At 39.8% G+C, this 20,625-nt stretch overlaps 1 protein-coding gene across 2 annotated transcripts in view; it reads left to right on the plus strand.

Moving 5' to 3' along the window:
• LOC124553788 (dynamin-like 120 kDa protein, mitochondrial) overlaps nucleotides 1–20,625 on the plus strand; it is a 199,490-nt gene that overhangs the window by 79,466 nt on the left and 99,399 nt on the right. The window lies entirely within an intron of this gene.

Genomic DNA, 20,625 nt, shown 5'->3' on the forward strand with positions numbered 1-20,625 from the left:
ATTGGACATAGAAAACTAATGCACAGACACACAAGTGCAACCTGGAGACTACAGTGAGCCTTTGTGTGTGTGTGTGTGTGTGTGTGTGTGTGTGTGTGTGTGTGTGTGTGTGTGTTGTGGGGGGGGGGGGGGGGGGGGGAGTGGGTTGTGCTTGCGTGAATGTGAGATGAGGGTCCCCCCCCCCCTGGAGGACTTTCACTGGAAAAAGAATTTCTTAGGTTGTTTTTGTAAAAACTTGAAAGGGTCCCCTCATACACCGTATATAACTTGTCAATGTTGTTTGTCGTGGGAACATAACTTGCATAGCCCCATTTTGTAAATATCAAAAAATTTTCATAGATTTGAACCTGGCATTCCTTTTCATATATCTGTCCACTGAATATTACTGGATAATTCTAAAGACCCATTTGTCTTTTGCTGCTTTCTTACTGTATATTGCATGTGGTATGTCCTGAAAGGGTCTTCTTTACTGGTGTATTGTGAAGTGTTGTTTATTTAAATAATTTCACATATTTTTGTTATAATCTATATTTTTTCATACAAGTACTGCTACAGATATGTTTGATAACACAAATACGTTGAGACTGGATAATATTCATCTATTTTTTCATGTAATTCGTGCAGTTGATAAATGGGTGTTGGAATTTCAACACAGAATTTATCAACCATCAGGAACACATCAGAAATTTGTGGCAGTTGAGTTCAAGTTTGCATTCTGTGTGATATTGCTTGCACAACAGATCTACTACCTTTAAAGTGGAGGTAATGATCAGATCTAAACGTGGTTAGCTGAAAATCAAAACTGATCATTACTAAAAAAAAATTTTAATGCCATTGTGGTAGTTAGTACATTCTCTATACTGTAAATATTGGGTGAACATGGATTCCATAGACATGATATCTTTTTTCTTAAAAAAAGTGTGAGAGAGACTCAGAGAAATAACCTTCCCTTCTGCTGCTGCCAGCTGCTCCAGGCAAAAAGATTGTACTTAACATTTCACACTCATCTGTTGTACCACTTCGGCAAGTTTACTCTTCTTTGAAAGAAAAATTGTATCTATAATTCACAGTACATGCTATTTTGCAGAGCATTCACCTCTTCTCATCGATCCTACTAGAAGTTATTTTGTGGGATGACTTTCATCGAATGCTTAACCACTAAATGCCGACAGGTACTTGCGTCAAACTCGGTAAAACCTTGTTCCATTAATTAAGTAAAAGCAGGCAGATTTGTAAAAAAAAACAGTTATCAGTGTGGCAATTTAATGCAGGAGGAAACAAAATGAAACTTCACAAGCTGAGATGGTATGTGATGTCGTTTCAGTGATTGCAACATCGAGTAAAATTTACAAAGAATTTGGCAGTAATAGCCTGCATATCAGTATGACGTTGCACCTACTCTTACCGTAATGCGTGCACCGATTCGACGGGGAGCAGTGCACCGAGCCGTCGTATCCTCTCCCGATCCGAGCTGGCCCACAACTGTTGTAACTGGTCCTCGATGTCACGGATACTGCCACTGAGACGGAGTACTGTCAGGGACAGATTTTGTGGTCTTGCTGGCCACAGTAGGACCTCAATATCACATAGATAGTTGATAGAGGCACGGGCCATGTCTGGATAGGCATTGACCTGTTGAAAAATTGCACCATGGTACCGTCTCACGAGAGGTAACTGGTGAGGCACAGAATGTTCCTGACGTACCGCTGTGCCGTCAGAATTCCTTTAATCACTGGCAGCCGTGACCCGAAGTCATATGCGACAGCTCCCCACACTGTGATAGGACAGCTGTAAGTCTCCAAAATATTGGAAGAGTGGAACCAGTTCAAGTCAGCACCGTGCTCACTGACGATTGTTGTCCGGAGAAGAGCAGAGCTGCGATTCGTTGTCGAACACGGTGTGACGCATTCGTCATCAGTGCAGGCTTCTCAATTGCAGCACAACTGCAGATGCAGAAATTTCATCTAGATCTACATCCACATGTACACTTTTCAAACCACCGTGAGGTGCACGGCAGAGGGTACATCCCATTGTACATTTATGTTGCAGTAAAGAAAGCCACCACGTGGGACAGTACTTTCCTAGTCTGACGGCTGCTGGTCTGTGACCAGTGGTATGTGACAATACAGAATGTTGCAGGGAGTCCATTACTTGTTCTTTAGTGACAGATACAGATGTGAAGGAATTGCAAAGTGCTCGGTGCTGAAGGTGATCCTTTCTCATTGAGGTCAGATCTGGTCACCTGGATTCTTGATGATGAATACTCGTGCTCTCGCATTCCTGTGCGGTCCTACAGTGGGTCACTGTCATACTTTAGTGCCACAAAAACCTGGATATTGTGTGATTCGACCAACCTGTTAAATGGGAACACACTCTTTTAAAGTGTCGATTACACTGTGTTATGCAAATACAGGGCATCTCCGTGTCCTCCAGAGTGATAACTCGACATCTAACACTGTTTGTACCCTTTGTATATCCTACTAGGCCTGGTAATAATGTTAAACACAAATAAATCTGATGCACTATGGTGGCTGTTCGACCTGTCTCCGAGAACCGTAACTCTAATCGTGTATGTACGTGCCAGTTCTATGTATGTGTACAAAGTTGCATTGACATAGGCCCGTGTCTTTTGGGTGCTTCACTTTATTTTGTCAAGTGGTGTATATGTCCATTTATATGAGCTGTTTGCTTCCATAAAATTGAGAAGCAAACACCGTACTGCAGTGTGCTAATACGTATAGTTGAAAGCTAATCTGAGGGAACTCTCCACTGATATTGGCATATTGTGGCCAATTTATTTGTTGGGGATGTATGGTAAAAATTAATTGTGTGTGGGTTGTGTACAGGCACTTTGAGTCAGCAGCAGATGGGTGTTTCCATACAAATTGTGTAGGGATGCATTGATTTGTAAATTCTCAAAAGAATGTCTTTTTCACCAAATGAAACAGTTGTAAGTCAATTTAAATCACAAGCCCTAGAAATTTAGAAAAGCTAGATTTTTTTCGACAGCGCTGAATACAAAGTTATGAAGAAGCAGCAGATTAAAAGAAGAGAATTAGTTATCTGTCTATACTGAAATCTCTAACATCAAGTCAATACACTATCACAGCAGAACGGGAAAGAAGCCACAATAATTAAATAACTACCATTCTTCTTAACATTGTTCCACTGGGATAATCTCCATGGATTGGGTTTCTAAATGAGTTACTACAGTAGTTACACACATTGGACTCAATAATTATCAGTTGCCTCCATTTATCAGCAGCAGCCATTTCTTACATTGCTGATAATGTCCTTAATCTAATTGTACAGGTCCAAGCAATTATTTTGAACATAAGGCATCTGGGAGTAGAGTTTTCATGTATCTCCTTAGCTTTTGTACCTGAAACTACTTCTTTATTACTTTCAAATTTTCTCATTACTTTTGTAGTGACATTAAGTTGTGAAATGACAAATGAAATTAAACTCAATTCTATACATGAAATTTTGCTTGTAGGTTTGATTATAGTTCAGGGCAAAAATCTGCATTTAACATATGTACAGTCTGCAGATTTCTGAGTTCAGCTCGATTCGAGCCCATTTCCGTGTTTAATACAGTTGTCCCTTTGCTCCGAAACATGTTAATGTTCACTGTAAGAAGGGTCATCGTTATGTTGAGGTTGTTAAGACTGTTTGTCAGTACACAAAAATATGTCGGTTGCATTTCTTTGCAGCACCTGTTTGCCTTACAAGCCGTGCGACTGTGTGTGCTCAGTTGTGTCTCACGTGATGTTTCCCTCTGATTGCAGGCAACCCCGAGCCTCCGCCAATACGCGTGGGTACGTCTCTCGCAGTCGACTTCCTCTTTTTGGCAAGAGAGAGAGGCTGGCGAAGACTGTTGTGTTGCGCTGCTTTCCTATTGCTACCTTTCCCTGTGTATTAAAGGCACGTGCTGTTTTCCTTTACTCTATCCAGTGTACCTACGCAGCTTCCCGCTCCTCACCTTTCGCTTTAACGTCGCTGTTCCGGCCCTGTAATCTGTTTGTGCACCCGAAAAAGTGGAAGTGCTTTTCCTTTACGTTAGGTGTATTTTTACTAGTAATACACCATCTCCAGTCGCAGTATTTTATCCTCTGTCGAGTTGCAGTTTGGAAATGCTGAAGACTTACACAGAAAAGTGAAATATTGTTACTGAAAATGGATGTTTACTACTGAAAATATCTCTGATCTAGAAGCTACAGTCAGGGGCAGCAATGATGAGCTGTCCACTAATAACTGCTTTACCTTTGTTGTCGTGTGTAACACTAACTCTCCTTTAGTATATAAATATTGAAAGGAGCGAAAGTACTAACTGCTGCAAAGTCGAGGTGTTCAGTGGTCGATAGGCACGTAAGCGAGATTCAAATGTTGCTAAGCTTTTGCGTTATGCCCTTCATCATAACTAACAGAATACATGTACAGATGCACTGCTACATTCTAACACTGAACGAGGGAGATTGTATTTCAAAATTTAGATTTTACTCCTTTTAGTTAGCGATAATCAGAAATTAATCTGCCGCCCGCCCCCCCCCCCCCCCCCCCATTTTTTTTTTTTTTTTTTTTTTTTTTTTTTTTTTTTTTTTTAAAAAAATACATAGATACATAGTTGACCTTTATTATGAATGCAGCAACTGTGTACCACCTTTTATTATCATGTAATATTTGGTGAAAGACAATAATACAGAACAATTTCTACTTTTCTTCAGTAAGTGTACTGGCACTTTTTTCCCACATATTCTTCACAACTGTTACGCTAATGTTTATATAATCATTACTTCAGTCTTCATATTGGAGTCAAGAACTCTACCAAGTTTAGAATTCAGGCCCAGAATATACAGTTCTGAATGACTTATCAACTCATTTGTTTTACATGGATTATCGTCATTGTTATGTTTGTCTTCATTTATTCTTGGGAAGATACGCTGCTCCAGAATATACTGAAGTGACAAAAGTTACGGCATAGCGATATACATATATACAGGTGGTGGTCGTTTTATGTACACCAGGAATACCGTATTTACTCGAATCTAAGCCGCACCTGAAAAATGAGACTCGAAATCAAGGAAAAAAATTTCCCGAATCTAAGCCGCACCTGAAATTTGAGACTCGAATTTCAAGGTGAGAGAAAAGTTTTAGGCCGCACCTCCAAATCGAAACAAAGTTGGTCCATTGTGATACGAGACATAATTTAGGTTGAACGAATGACGATACAGCTACAGTAGTTTGGTTTGAGTCGTAAGCTTAGCAGTTAAGCTTTACCAGGTAGCCATTGCTATGCGTCAGGCGCTTTGTCCGTATTTATACGGGTACCCTTCCTTTTTCAAGTGCTTCATCCGGTTTGAATTGATTGCTTATTTGTCTTTGATCTGATAAGTGCCGTTCCCTTTTTGAAGGTGTTTACGTCACTCTAAGCTGAAAATGCATTACTGTATTGTGCCATGCATTGTTAGTCGCTTTCTGATAAAGAGTGTTTACGCCGGCCTGTTGCCGCTCGCCACATTGCTTGCTTTTGTGCACGGTACCGCCGCTTACAATAAAAAAATAAATAAATAAATAAAAATAAAAAAGAGGAATCATCTCAGTAGCGAAACAGTGGCAAGAGACTGCTATTTGTTGTTACTTACACTGCTGCTCTCTTTGATAATGATCGACAAGAACCAAATAATAGACTGCGTATGATAGAAGATGTTCTGAACGAGAGTTTAGCGAAAATTTTTCTCCGTTTGGAAACCTTTGTAGACGCCTCTTTTAGTACGTTACATTCTGCACCGAAATTAATCATCAAAGATTTAAAAATCTAGTCAATTGCCATGCTTCATTTCTAACTGTATCACTATTAGGCATAAGAATAATACGAATATAAACATGACATATGTGTATTCTTCCCCGTTTGCTGTTCTCTCACTCTAGTTTCGTAGTTTATTAGGCAGACAGGATTTAAATGAGATAGCAACAAACACGAAAGAATACATGGCAAAATGTTTATATTCGTATTATTCTTATGGTGAAGAGAATACTGCATGTGATTCACAACTCATAAAAGTTCCTATTAGCGTCTATCTCTTATCACAGGTAGGAAAAAAATTCAGTTGGCCATATTGACAAACATCCCAAACAGTCTTGCCGCTCGAACTTTCGTAGTACAGTGAAATGTTGCTACATTCGAAGATGAAAAATACGGAGTTTGTATTTCCTTCGTTGGATAATGTATGAAAATGAAGTGGTCAAAACTCGGGGTGGAGAAAAAGGCTCGTCTTCCACTTTTTTTTTTAATGACTCAGAGTTTTTGGCACCATATCTTTGTGCCTGCAAAGCATGCCTGTGTAGCGCTACATATATTCGATGGCAGAAGTTAGTTCTGGCGGCACCTACCAACATTTTTCAGAACATCCGCTTACTTTGCACTCGATTCTAAGCCGCAGGTGGTTTTTTGGATTACAAAAACCGGAAAAAAGTGCGGCTTAGACTCGAGTAAATACGGTAAAAGGACAGTGCATTGGTGGAGATGTCATGTACTCAGGTGATTCTTGTGAAAAGGTTTCCAACGTGATTACGGCAACACGACATGAATTAAGACTTTGATCACAGAATGGTACTTGGAGCTAGACGCGTGGGACATTCCATTTCTGAAATTGTTAAAGAATTAAATATTGCGAGATCCGCAGTGTCTAGACTGTGTCGAGAATACCAAACTTCGGGCATCACCTCTCACCACTCACGACGCAGTAGCCGACGGCCTTCAGTTACTGACAGAGGGCAGCAGTGTTTGTGTAGAGTTGTCGGTGCTAATAGACGAGTGACGCTGTGTGAAATGACTGCAGAAATCAGTGTGGGACATACGACGAAGGTACCCATTGCGACAGTGCAGTGAAATGTGGTGTAAATGGGCTATGACAGTAGACATCTTACACGAGTACCTTTGCTAATAGCACGACATCACCTGCAATGCCTGTCTGGGGCTCAAGACGGTGTCTATTGGACCCTAGAGGACCGGAAAAAGGTGGCCCGGCCAGACGAGTCTGGGTTTTGGTCGGTAAGAGCTGACAGTAGGTTTCGTGTGTGGCGCAGACCCCAGGAAGCTGTGGACCCGAGTTATCAACCAGGCACTCTGCAATCCATTTGTGGCTCCATAATGATATGTGTTGTGTTTACATGAAATGGCCCGGGTCCTTTGGATGTTCAGTTACATGGAGATCATTTGCAGCCATTCGTGGATGTCGTGTTTCCAAACAGTGCAATTTTTATGAACGACAGTGCCCCATATCACCTGGCCACAGTTGTTCACAACTGGTTGGAAGAACATTGTGGACAGTTATAGTGAATGGTTCGGCCACCCAGGTCACTCGTCACGAATCCCATCGTATATTTGTGGGTCATAATTGAGAGGTCAATTTCTGTGCAAATTCCTGTACCGAAACACTTTCACAATTACGGATTGCTGTAGAGGCAACGTAGCACAATATTTCTGCAGAAGACTTCCGACGACTTGTCGAGTCTGCGCCGTGTCGAGCTGCTGCAGTTAGCTCGGCAAAAGGTGCTCTGCGACAATATTGGTAGGTACCCTGTGGCTTTTGTCACCTCAGTGTGTGACAAGACAACTTTCTTGGCATAGTGGTTATCTCTGATGCATGCACTCTTAACAGGTTGTCTGTTAATTGCCCTTGTGAACCGATCAATCTGTTAGTGAAAATTGTGTCAGGATTGTTCATTAATTCCTGAGATCGTCCAAAACCCAAAAAAAGAAAAACGTTTTGGAGGACTTTAATTTATGATATCCATACACTATCTAAGCAAAAGTATCGGGACACCTCTATGTAATGTGAAGTTGACCACTATACCATGTGTACCGGTATGAAATGAACGTTTAGATACAAATGTGTCAATAAGGAACATTTGTTGTGAACAAGCCCTAATTTTTTTTTTCTTCCTTTCTTCCTTTCTTTCTCTTTTTTTGGTATGACATCTGTGAAAGATATTTAGTATACATCAAGTCGTGGAACAAACATCATCATATGTTTTCATCGTGTTAACAATGCCGAATTTTGCACCAGAAAGTGATGATTTGCGGAATGCATTAATTTTTTGTTTTCATTTGAAAAAAAGTGCTGCAGAGTCGCATTGAATGCTTGTCGAGGCATATGGTGCTCTATCAGAAGCAACATGCAAAAGATGGTTTCAACAGTTCAGAAGTAATGATTTTGATGTAATAAATGAAGAACATGGAAGACCACCCAAAAAGTTTGAAGACGCCGAATTGCAAGCGATATTGGATGAAGATGATACTTTGAGTCAGAAGCAAATGGCAGCAATGCTAAATGTTGCACAACAAAAAACTTCTGACCGTTTGAAAGCTATGGGAAAGATCCAAAAGCGTGGAAAATGAGTGCCACATGAATTGAATGAAAGACAGATGGAAAACCGAAATACCATTTGTCAAATTTTGCTTCAAAGACATGAAAGAAAATCAATTTTGCATTGAATTCTTACTGAAGATGAAAAACGGATTTATTTTAAGAATCCTAAACGGGAAAAATCATGGGTTAATGCGGGACAACCATAAACATCGTCTGCAAAACCACATCGATTCGGAAAGAAGACAATGCTCTGTGTTTGGTAGGACCAGAAAGGTGTGGTGTATCATGAGCTTCTAAAACCTGATGAAACTGTGAATACTAATCGCTACAGACAACAAATGATCAATTTGAACTATCCATTGATTGAAGAAAGATTAGATTGGGCCAGAAGACATGGCAAAGCAATTTTTTTACACGATAATGCACCTGCACACAAAGCAAAATTGGTTCAGGATACAATCAAAACACTTAACTGGGAGCTGCTACCACACCCGCCGTATTCACCAGACTTGGCCCCTTCCGACTACCATTAGTTTTCACCAATGGGACACGCACTGGCTGAGGAACACTTTGATTCCTACGAAGAAGTCAAAAATTGGGTGTCTGATTGGTTCGCTTCAAAAGACGAACATATTTGTTGGCGTGGTGTCCACAAATTGCCAGAAAGGTGGTCAAAATGTATAGAAAGAAATGGTCAGTACTTTGAATAAAATGTTTTTACTTTTCAATTCAAAATTAGTGTTTCATTTCCACAAAAAAAAACGCCCATTTCATACCGGTACTCGTGGTATGTCACAAGAGATGGACCTGCCAGTACATAAAGAAACGGTGAGTATTGGGTTGTCAGTAGAGAAGCAGTGATGACAGAATACGCTTGTCAGGAGAGTTCACTGGCGTCACATGTTGACGAGTCGTCAACAAATTTGTCAGGGACATTCGACCCTTCTAAAGCTCCACATGTCGACAGTCAGTGAAGTGGAAATGTGAAGGAATAACCACAACTAAATCGAGACCAGGCAGTCCTCTTATACTGACCATTTAACACAGTACTGTGAAGTAAATGCACATGCGTCAGAAATAACAATGTTGGCAATGAGACTGCCAATTGTAGATAAAAATCTGTGCCCGAGATTAAAACAAAGCAAGTACGGATAATGTGGTTGATTATTACGGACAACATCCTTTGGAATCACAGACCGTGAAGACTGGTGGTAACGATAATTCATCTGAGAAGAGATTAAAACCATGTGCCGGACCGAGACTTGAACTCGTGACCTTTGCCTTTCGTGGGCAAGTGTTCTACTGCAAAGGCAAAGGTCCTGAGTTCGGTCTTACATGCAGTTTTAACCTTTCAGGAAGTTTCATATGAGCACACACTCTGCTGCAGAGTGAAAATCACATTCAGTGAAATGAGGGATTTTCATAATCTGTCGAGCTGGATACCCGCGGCTCGGTTGAGCAAGTAGCCTGCTAATTGTATTTCTGTGGGGTCCTTGATCACTGAATCGCAGTAGGATGAGGCTTTGACCGGCATCTTGACCTAATTGTGATAAGTGAATGACCGGTGGAAATATGATATTCGGCCACTGCTGATCTGCTGGGCTGTAGAAGTCAGGTATATCGTGTGTTCGGTGCAGTGTTCTTGTAGAGTGTGTATCGTATGTATTATGTACCTTTTACTACATCTGACACAGACAGTGTTATTTCTGATGCATGCACGTTTACCCCACTGTATTGTGTCAAGTGATTTAAATTCTGCCAGCGATTAACCTTGATGATGGCTGTATGCTAATCAGTCAAAATGTCAGGACAAGAAAAGTATTAGCATTGGACAGATGTATGCCCAAAACACTTCATTAGTGTCCTCCCGTGATTTACAACTGTTTGTGTGATTAATGAAAAGGCCACTTCAGTGCTTCGTTAAACTTTATGAAATCCAATATCAGTTTTGGCTTTTTTTATTAAACCATACATTTATTAATCTGTACATTTGATAGCTGTATAAATGTATATAATTAGAGTTGGAGAAAACGAGACTTACTTATGTTTATGTACAGATACCATAATACTTTGTCCAAAATATATGTGTCTGCTAAATTTAAAGTCTTGCTTGTCTAATGGTATTGTGAGAATGTGGTCATCTCAAGACTATAATTCATTACATTATAATTATCCTTTGGGTTATGAAAATTTATGTTTTGATGTATTTGAATTTGCACATTGTATAAGTAAAAGGCTAAAAATGGTTTTTTAATAAAAGTGGAACATGATTTCAGTGGACAGGGCATCCGAATTAAGTGCAAAATTACGCTCTTAGTGTACAAAAGATGAAGTATGGGAAACTGTAGGGGTTGTTGGTATAGCTTGGATGTTAGCACAGCTTGGACATGTTGTGGACTCTTACAGAGTGTATTTTCAAACATCTAGATACAGTTAAAATCTACGGAGAAGGGAATTTTAAGTATACATTGCTCATTGAGCTTGTGTACTTCTGGATGTTTTTGGTGGGAGTAAATTTCTATTTCTTCAAAAATGTCTATAAAGTATCATTTATTCATTGTATTTCTCTTTCAAATTCTAAAGGTGGCAGGGGTAAAATACAGGGAGCGAAAGGCTATTTACAATTTGTACAGAAACCAGATGGCAGTTATAAGAGTCGAGGGACATGAAAGGGAAGCAGTGGTTGGGAAGGGAGTAAGACAGGGTTGTAGCCTCTCCCCGATGTTGTTCAATCTGTATATTGAGCAAGCAGTAAAGGAAACAAAAGAAAAATTCGGAGTAGGTATTAAAATTCATGGAGAAGAAATAAAAACTTTGAGGTTCGCCGATGACATTGTAATTCTGTCAGAGACAGCAAAGGACTTGGAAGAGCAGTTGAATGGAATGGACAGTGTCTTGAAAGGAGGATATAAGATGAACATCAACAAAAGCAAAACAAGGATAATGGAATGTAGTCTAATTAAGTCTGGTGATGCTGAGGGAATTAGATTAGGAAATGAGGCACTTAAAGTAGTAAATGAGTTTTGCTATTTGGGGAGCAAAATAACTGATGATGGTCGAAGTAGAGAGGATATAAAATGTAGGCTGGCAATGGCAAGGAAAGCGTTTCTGAAGAAGAGAAATTTGTTAACATCCAGTATTGATTTAAGTGTCAGGAAGTCATTTCTGAAAGTATTTGTATGGAGTGTAGCCATGTATGGAAGTGAAACATGGACGATAAATAGTTTGGACAAGAAGAGAATAGAAGCTTTCGAAATGTGGTGCTACAGAAGAATGCTGAAGATTAGATAGGTAGATCACATAACTAATGAGGAAGTATTGAATAGGATTGGGGAGAAGAGAAGTTTGTGGCACAACTTGACCAGAAGAAGGGATCGGTTGGTAGGACATGTTCTGAGGCATCAAGGGATCACCAATTTAGTATTGGAGGGCAGCGTGGAGGGTAAAAATCATAGAGGAAGACCAAGAGATGAATACACTAAGCAGATTCAGAAGGATGTAGGTTGCAGTAGGTACTGGGAGATGAAAAAGCTTGCACAGGATAGAGTAGCATGGAGAGCTGCATCAGACCAGTCTCAGGACTGATGACCACAACAACAACAACATGAAGGATTACTAGTTTTTTCTGATATGGTGCATTGTATGAAGTGAGTAGCAAAGGAGGATTTATTTCTTGTGTTTTTCTTTTTTGTTATGTGTGTTCTTTGTAACACTCTTTAAAGTTCCTTCCTGTTTATCCAACATTCAGAGCAGTAAATTTTATAGATGCTACTGTTTTGGTGTAAGTTTTGTATTATGAAAAAGATAGTTACTCACTGTGTAATGAAGAAGCTGTGTTGCAGCAAGCGCAGCAAAAAGGCTGCCAAACAAGTTAGGTTTCAGTCAAAAGACCGGACCTACACACTGCTGAAGCCAGGATCTTGTATTATATCAGTGTCACATATGAAAAGATGTAATAGGGATTGAGATTTATATGCGATGAATTTAATTATGTTTTTTAAAAAGGATATGAATGAAGAATTTGTAGGAGACTGGATCATAGAATGGAAATGAAATAAAGTGTTAAGTACACCAGGAGTATAATTCTACACCTGACTTCGATGCTCCCAACCGATGCAACCGTGTTGCACTATTTAGTAAAAACCATTTTAGCCTCTTACTCCTACAACATGCAAATTCAGATATGTCAAAATATAAATTATTGTAAACCAGAAGACTATTTATAATCTAATGAATTACACAGTCTTGAGACGACTGTATTCTCATGATACCTTTAGAAAAGCAAGGTTTGAAACTGCCAGGCCTGCACTTTACATGTCTACTGTAAGTTTCATAGTCTTATCTGTATGTAAAAATGTAGGCCTTGTTTTTTCATCTTCAGTTACATATATGTATACATCTGTCAGGTGTATGACAGTTTCAGATCCACTTGAGAATGGCATAACAGAAAAAGGTGAAATTCTACAGAGCAACTGGAGCAGGTTTTTCATTAATTCCCAGTGTTTCTTATGTGCCTATAGACTACCCAAAGTCCAGTTCTGTGATGAGTTGTTGTTACCTTTACTGTGTCCCAGTATTTGTACTTCTCGTCATGCAAATGTACTAATATTGTTGTGTGTGGAATTAAATAACTTGTCTCATCTCCGCTACGAGCAGTGTGTAGACATATATGACCAACTCCTTTCTGTCTTCTTACATCACCTTCAACCTGTCTCCTCTTCTCCCTTATTATTTTAGGACAATATGTAGACAGCTACTCAATTCATATTTCATGGACAAGTTTTGTCACTCACCCATCACATCTTGGTCTCAGTCCCATCATATTGTAGCTGAGATGCTGTTAATCACAACTGTTTTCTCTGTAGGCCTGTACAAAATATCTCTAGTATACTTATAAGAGTTTCTGCATCTCACTTGAAAATGAAATTGTGTTTCTTTGGACATGGAATTAGTTGCCTCCTGAAAGAGCTTTACTAATGTATCAGTCATTCGTGTGACTTGGGCAGTCTTAGTATTTCTTAAACAGTTAAACTTGTAGAAAACTATTTCACATCTGATAGTGCACAAAGGAATATCTGCACAAAGAGATGACTTATTTTCCAGCGCATAAAACACTCATAACTTTCTCACCTTCAGATATTTCCAGGCAGCTTTTGAGTCTACTGCAGAATGACTGGCGTGTTATTCCTGTACCGAGGCTCACCCATCGCAAGTGGTCTTTTTTTTTTTTAATTTTTTTACAAGTTTGTATTAAAACTACTGGTCTTTTGAGAATATTGAATGCTGACAAGTGGTCTGTTTTTACCTTTTTTTTTTTTTAAGAGTTGTTATTAAAAATACTGGTCTTTTGACAATACTGAATGCTGAAGTTAAAGTTAGGAGTGACCACTTATCTTACAAAACATTTGAATACAGTAATGGAATCAAAGAACTAGCAAGGATGATAGTTTATTAACGACCAAAGCCAAATTTGTTATGCATGATCTCGACAAAGGTCTCATCGTAAAACATCCATACTGCTTATAACTGAAAAAATGAGAGAAGTGTCATCCAAACACAGTAGACATCAACACTTATCTACTAGTGACAATACATATGTAGACTATCTGATGGAAAGTATGCGGACACCTCAGTGTAATGTAGAAGTGACCACTAGCTGTGACAAGAAGCAGACCCTCCGGCATAAAAGGATGCAGGGAATATTGTGTTGTCAATAGGGCAAACAGTACGTGTAGAATCGGCCACCGAGCAAAGCTTGACAACTTTTTAACCCCTCGGTGCCGAATGTCACAAATTCGCATCGTACCAATGCTGTGCCAATAATTGGAAGGTTAACTGTTTCTGAGTGTCAGTGCCGTTGGATGGTGTTCTGCACAAAGCTACCGACACTTCTGACAAATGCTGCATTCTCCCAATTGGTGCAGGTATCACTAAAGTGCCACAATTTTTTATTTTTATCTTTCCTCTAGAAATTTATTCACATTCGTGTGGACTAGTCAGTGTCTGTCACGTGAGTAACAAATCCCTCGGGAACATTGCAACCCTTACAAAGCCACCCATGTTCAGTGTCGGTGATGTGATTGTGAAGTGGAAATGAGGAGGCACAAGCACAGTTAAACAGAGACGAGGCAATTGTACATACTGACGGTCGGGGACCCTCTAGAATTGCTGAGGGTGGTCGTAAAAGGTTGTGTGAAATTGGCAGAAGAAATCGCTTGTGAGTTCCGGAGTGCTACCGGTACTCCAGCTAGCACAGTGACACTGTACTTGGAGGGTTAAAAAGAATGCGATATGGTGGTCGAGCAGCTCCTCGTAAACCACTCGTTCGTGTAGCTGGCAGTAAGGGACTCTCGTGGCAGTGCGAAGTGCAATACCCTGGACAGTGGACGACTGGAAACGAGTGATTCGGAATGACAAATTGTGTTATAGCCGTGGCCGTTTGATGGAAGGGGTCGGTTTTGCTGAATGCCTGGAGAATGTTAGTTGTTGTAGTGTGCAGTTCCTACAGTGAAATAAGGAGGGGCTGGTTGTGAAATCTGGAGACATTTTTCGTGTTTAAGTTGTGGCCGCATTATTGTACATAAGAAGTCATGAAATGCAGAAGAGTATGAACACATTTTGCAGCATAATGTACTGCATACAGCAGAGGAAAAGCTTGAAGATGATGATTGTTGGTATCAGCGTAACAATGCACCCTCTGATAGAACAGCATCTGTGAGGCAACAGACTGGCTGTCCAGAGTTCTGACCTGAACCCAACAGATCACCTTTCGGACGAGCTAGAACATTGAATTCATTCCAGACTGCAGTATCTAACATCACGCTACCTTCTCTGGTTTCGGCTCTTGAAAAAGAATGGGCTGCTGTTCCTTCACAGACATTTGGACACCATATAGAAAGTCTCTCCAGGAGAGTTCAAGGTCTCATAAAGACAAAGAGTGGACACACTCCATATAATGTCTACTAATACGTGGTGTGTCTAAAAAGTTCAGTGAATGCTATCAGACAACAAAACAAAAGATACAAACAAATGGTCTTTATTGCCCTTCAAAATAGTCGCCACCTGCTACAACCCACATTTGACAATGTCTATAGAGCTTCTGGCAACTATCAGCAAAGGCCTCCTGTGGAATTGATTGCAGAACGGCTGTCATACGGTCTTTGGTAGCATTCACATCCACATGACATTCACCTTTAATGACCGCCTTCAAGCGGGAAATGGGAAGAAGTCCGCAGGGGCAAGATCGGAGGAGTACGGTGGGTGTTCGAGAACAGCTACCATTTTCAGCACCAGAAATTGGGGCACACGGATCGCGCAGTGTGCAGGGGCATTGTCGTGGAGCATCATCCATTTTCCAGTCCTGTGCAACTCTCTCTAAACCCACCAGATATGCTGTATCAATCGGTTCAAAACTGACTGCTAAAATGCAGCATTAATAGTTTGATCTGCAGGAACAAATTCGGTGCGGATATGCCGTTGTTATCAAAGAAGGTGATCGACAGTTTCTTCACCTTCGATTTTTGCAGATTTTTTTTGTTTACGGGGAAGACTGAACACTGTGACATCGATTGCCGTTTTGATTCCGGATCAAATTGAAAGCACCAAGTCTCATGTCCCGTGACAATGGTGTTCAGAAGCAATGGATCCTGGTCACACGTGGAAATGAAGTCACCAACAGTTTCCATCCGTTTTGCTTTCTGCTCGTCTGTCTGCTCCTACGGCACAAACCGGGAGCGGATCTTCCGGTTATCCAAATCACCGCAGACAGTGGTGTGCACCGTGTCTCTGCTAAAGCCCAGTTCCTCTGCAATCGATCAGAAAATCCATCGCCAATCTCGTGCTAGCATTTGTCGCACTTTCTCGATCTTTTCTGGGTTCTGCTTGTCGATGGCCGATCTGAATGTGGCTCGTCCTCAGACCCATGACGTGCACCTATCACACTATTGATTTGGACCAGAAACTTGCTCTTGTAAATTGGATTTTATTTCAGAGTTGGTTGGAAGGATTACTGTAGTGTTCTCGACAGTTGACTTAATAGTCCATTTCTCGTTAAGTATTTGTACTGAATTAACACCACTTCCTAAAGCTACCTAATTGTGAATGTTATGGAGCTCAGCACTATGACTGGCAGGAAATCACAACATGAGAAAATTGATCTGTGACATTTTGTGCCTAAAATATATTATAAGTTATTTTCCATTTGTACTTTTCTTGCTGCTTCATTTGTCTAACTGGTGTGGAAGACCTCTCAGAGGGGAAAATTTTTTTTTTTTTCCATTGTAGTACAAGTGTTCAGTGGTGTATCAGGATCAAAACACTTGCCGTTCATTTATATGATAAATTATAAACAATGTATTCCCTTGTTCAGTTCACTCATATCGTAGGTATTTTGATGTCCTCTGTTGGCACATATAACTTACTTTTTCTTTGTGTGTGCGAGAGATGCGTTCTGAAAATTTGGCCTTCTGTTATTGTCACACAGTGCATATGATGCTAATTACTCATGGTAACTAGTGGCCAACAACTCTGCATTGTATCTTGACGAAAGCTCATAAGCCATTTACAGTTAACAACAATTGTGCTGCTTAAGAAACTTTCCTGTTATATTCTACAAATTTATTCGGCTTATCAAGTAATCACACCAATCTTTAAACATGGAAACAGAAAAGATTGTAACAACTACAGAGGTATCTCGTTAATCAACGTTGTGGGTAAAATCTTCTCAGGCATTGTTGAAAGGAAAGTGCGAGTATTAGTTGAGGACCAAGTGGATGAAAATCAGGGTGGGTTTAGGCCTCTTAGAGGTTGTCAGGACCAGATCTTTAGCTTACGGCAAATAATGGGGAAGTGTTATGAGTGGAACAAGGAATTGTGTCTATGCTTTATAGATCTAGAAAAGGCATATGACCGGGTTCTTAGGAGGAAGTTATTGTCTGTTCTACGAGATTATGGAATAGGAGGCAAACTTTTGCAAGCAATTAAAGGTCTTTACATGGATAGTCAGGCAGCAGCTAGAGTTGACGGTAAATTGAGTTCATGGTTCAGAGTAGCTTCAGGGGTAAGACAAGGCTGCAACCTGTCTCCACTGTTGTTCATATTATTTATGGATCATATGTTGAAGAAAACGATAGACTGGCTGGGTCTTGCATATGCGGATGACTTAGTTGTGATGGCAGATTCGATTGAAAGTTTGCAAAGTAATATTTCAGAGCTAGATAAGTAGTGTAAGGACTGTGGTATGAAGATTAGCATCTCCAAAACGAAAGTAATGTCAGTGGGAAAGAGATATAAACGGATTGAGTGCGAAATAGGAGGAACAAAGTTAGAACAGGTGGATGGTTTCAAGTACTTAGGATGCATATTCTCACAGGATGGCAACATAGTGGAAGACATGGAAGCGAGGTGTAGCAAAGCTAATGCAGTGAGCGCTCAGCTACGATCTACTCTCTTCTGCAAGAAGGAAGTCAGTACCAAGACTAAGTTATCTGTGCACCGTTCAATCTTTCGACCAACTTTGTTGTATGGGAGCGAAAGCTGGGTGGATTCAGGTTACCTTATCAGCAAGGTTGAGGTTACGGACATGAAAGTAGCTAGGATGATTGCAGGTACTAGTAGATGGGAACAATGGCAGGAGGGTGCCCACAGTGAGGAAATCAAAGAGAAACTGGGAATGAACAACATAGATGTAGCAGTCAGGGCGAACAGGCTTAGATGGTGGGGTCATGTTACACGCATGGGAGAAGCAAGGTTACCCAAGAGACTCATGGGTTCAGCAGTAGAGGGTAGGAGGAGTCGGGGCAGACCGAGGAGAAGGTACCTGGATTTGGTTAAGAATGATTTTGAAGTAATAAGTTTAACATCAGAAGAGGCACCAATGTTAGCACTGAATAGGGGATCGTGGAGGAATTTTATAAGGGGGCCATGCTCCAGACTCAACGCTGAAAGGCATAATCAGTCTTAAATGATGATGATGATGATATCAGTCCACACCTGTAATTGGACACCACACACAAATACACAAACACTTAAAGAATTGTGGAAAATTGCTTAATTGATGCTTGTTGTCAAATGAAAAATGTGCTGCTCCAAGATTAAGTAATGGCTGACGGCTTCATTTGTTGTGTTTCTGGTACTGCCACATGCTACTAAATAGTAGTTCCTTATGCATTGCTAGTAGGTACTGTATATCATATAAACTGCTTCGTCTTACTTTTTATGTTCTTTTGTTTGAACCTAGCCCAATATATAACATGGAATGTGTCAAAATAATGCTTTTGTGAGTTAGAACTTTCCTCTTTTGGCCTCTTCAATTTACAGTACACTAGATAGATTCCTAACCATTCTCCAGTGGTCATTTGCCTGTAACAGATCACAAGCTTAAAAGAAAAATTATACATGTGTATGTGAGAGAGTGAATGTTTCATGTTACAATATAGATTTCAGGTAGTAAACCTTCCCCCCAACACTCCTCCATGATTGAGGTGTAAGGCTGTGTACCATTTTTACTTCAACATTTGTGATTATTCTAGCCACCTAATGCTGGAAAATTTTATTTTATAGTAAACTTTATTATTTCATGGAAACATTAAGACAGATTGAGGTGGTTATTCTATATTCCTTACTCCAGTAGCTTAGTCTTGGCACTTTTCTCAAGTTTTAAATGAAATAAAAATTCCCACTTTGTCTATTCCCATTATGTAAGACATGGGAATAGACAAAGTGGGAATTACATAACTAAGTAAAAAATTTTGTTGGACTATAAACTGGTTACATGCCAACCTGTTATAGTTCACAAAATTTTGTTGTTATATATTTCACTGATCCCCATTTCATAAATTACTAACACTTGATGTTTATTACTCAGTGCCTGTGCGACTTCTTTATTGTGGCTGTGTAAGTGATTGTGGTGGGTGCAGTATTTTCTCTTAATGTTTGTACAACTAATTCGGTACTGTTGGCTGGAAAAATTTAGACTGAAGCTCTTGCCCTAAAAAAAAGTGGTAGAACAGATTGTCTCTGTTAGTCACAAATCCAATTCTGCACCTGTATTTGAATGTTGTTTTGTATGTTTTTTTTAATTTCATTTTTTAAATCTTAGTTATTAAATATTTGTAATGCTCCAAGAGATTGAGGGTGTGTTTTTAGCCACATAGTATTACAAGTAATGAAAGAAGTACAGGTAAAACTCTCAGTGTATAGTTGAGATGTTGAGTGAACAACAGGCACACGAACAAGATTTAAATCATTGCTTCCTTCCTCGTAGTGTTTCTGTCAGTCAGTTATTAGTGTACAATAAATTATTTAGTATGGAAGTGAAGATGTCTGTAAGAGAATTAGGTGATTAACATATATCATTAGGAAAATTTGTTTGAAAAAACTAAGACATTTTTAATCATGAGCCTCCTGACGAGTTTTGCATCAACCTTTCCATTTCAGAGTAGACCTTGCACTCAAAGTCCATGTTATTTGTTGGATATATTCCAACCTTTGTCTTCCCCTAAGTTTTGCTCTCTACAGCTCTCTACAGCTCTCTCTAGCATCTTGGAAGTTCTCCCCTGATGTCATAACAAATGACTTATTGCTTTCCTTGCTGATTCTGTGGGGAACTTCCTAATCCTTTATCCTATTTGTCCATCTAATTTTCAGCTTCCTTCTATAGGAAATCTCATACGCTTCAATTCTCTTCTTTCCCAGTTATTCACACTGTCCACAATTCACTATTGTACAATGCTGCACTCCAAACATACATTCTAAGAAATATCTCCCTCCTATTAAGGCCTTTGTTTGATGCCAGTAGACTTCTCTGCCCAGGAATACCTTTGCTAGTCTGCTTTCTATGTCCTCCATACTTCATCCATTATGTCCACCTTGTCCCCAATTTTGATCTAAAGTTTATCTCTAATATTATTTCTAGTACTCCTTACTACTGGCGAGTACTTTATTTTGAGACGTAAAATCCTGAGTAAAATGAATCGAATGAATTTTGCCTCCCAAAATTAATTACTGGCCAGCCGTACTATCTCCTTGAGTTTATAAAAGTTTTTTTTCAATGAAGTTTTCCTCTTGGTACAGTTATTGGCAGTATAATTAAATGAGAGTTAGTGAATTGTAAAGAGTTGGTTCCAATTGTCAACATTACAGCCCTCTTTGAAGAGAAGCGCTGCGGGTTACGACCATTGCTCAAGAGGTGTCTGTTACACACCCCTTTTGCCGTGTCAGAAACCTGCGTGTTTAAGTTATTTGCTGGTGAAAG

This window comes from Schistocerca americana, chromosome 11 (assembly GCF_021461395.2).
Source record: "Schistocerca americana isolate TAMUIC-IGC-003095 chromosome 11, iqSchAmer2.1, whole genome shotgun sequence".
NCBI classification, from domain to species: domain Eukaryota; kingdom Metazoa; phylum Arthropoda; class Insecta; order Orthoptera; family Acrididae; genus Schistocerca; species Schistocerca americana.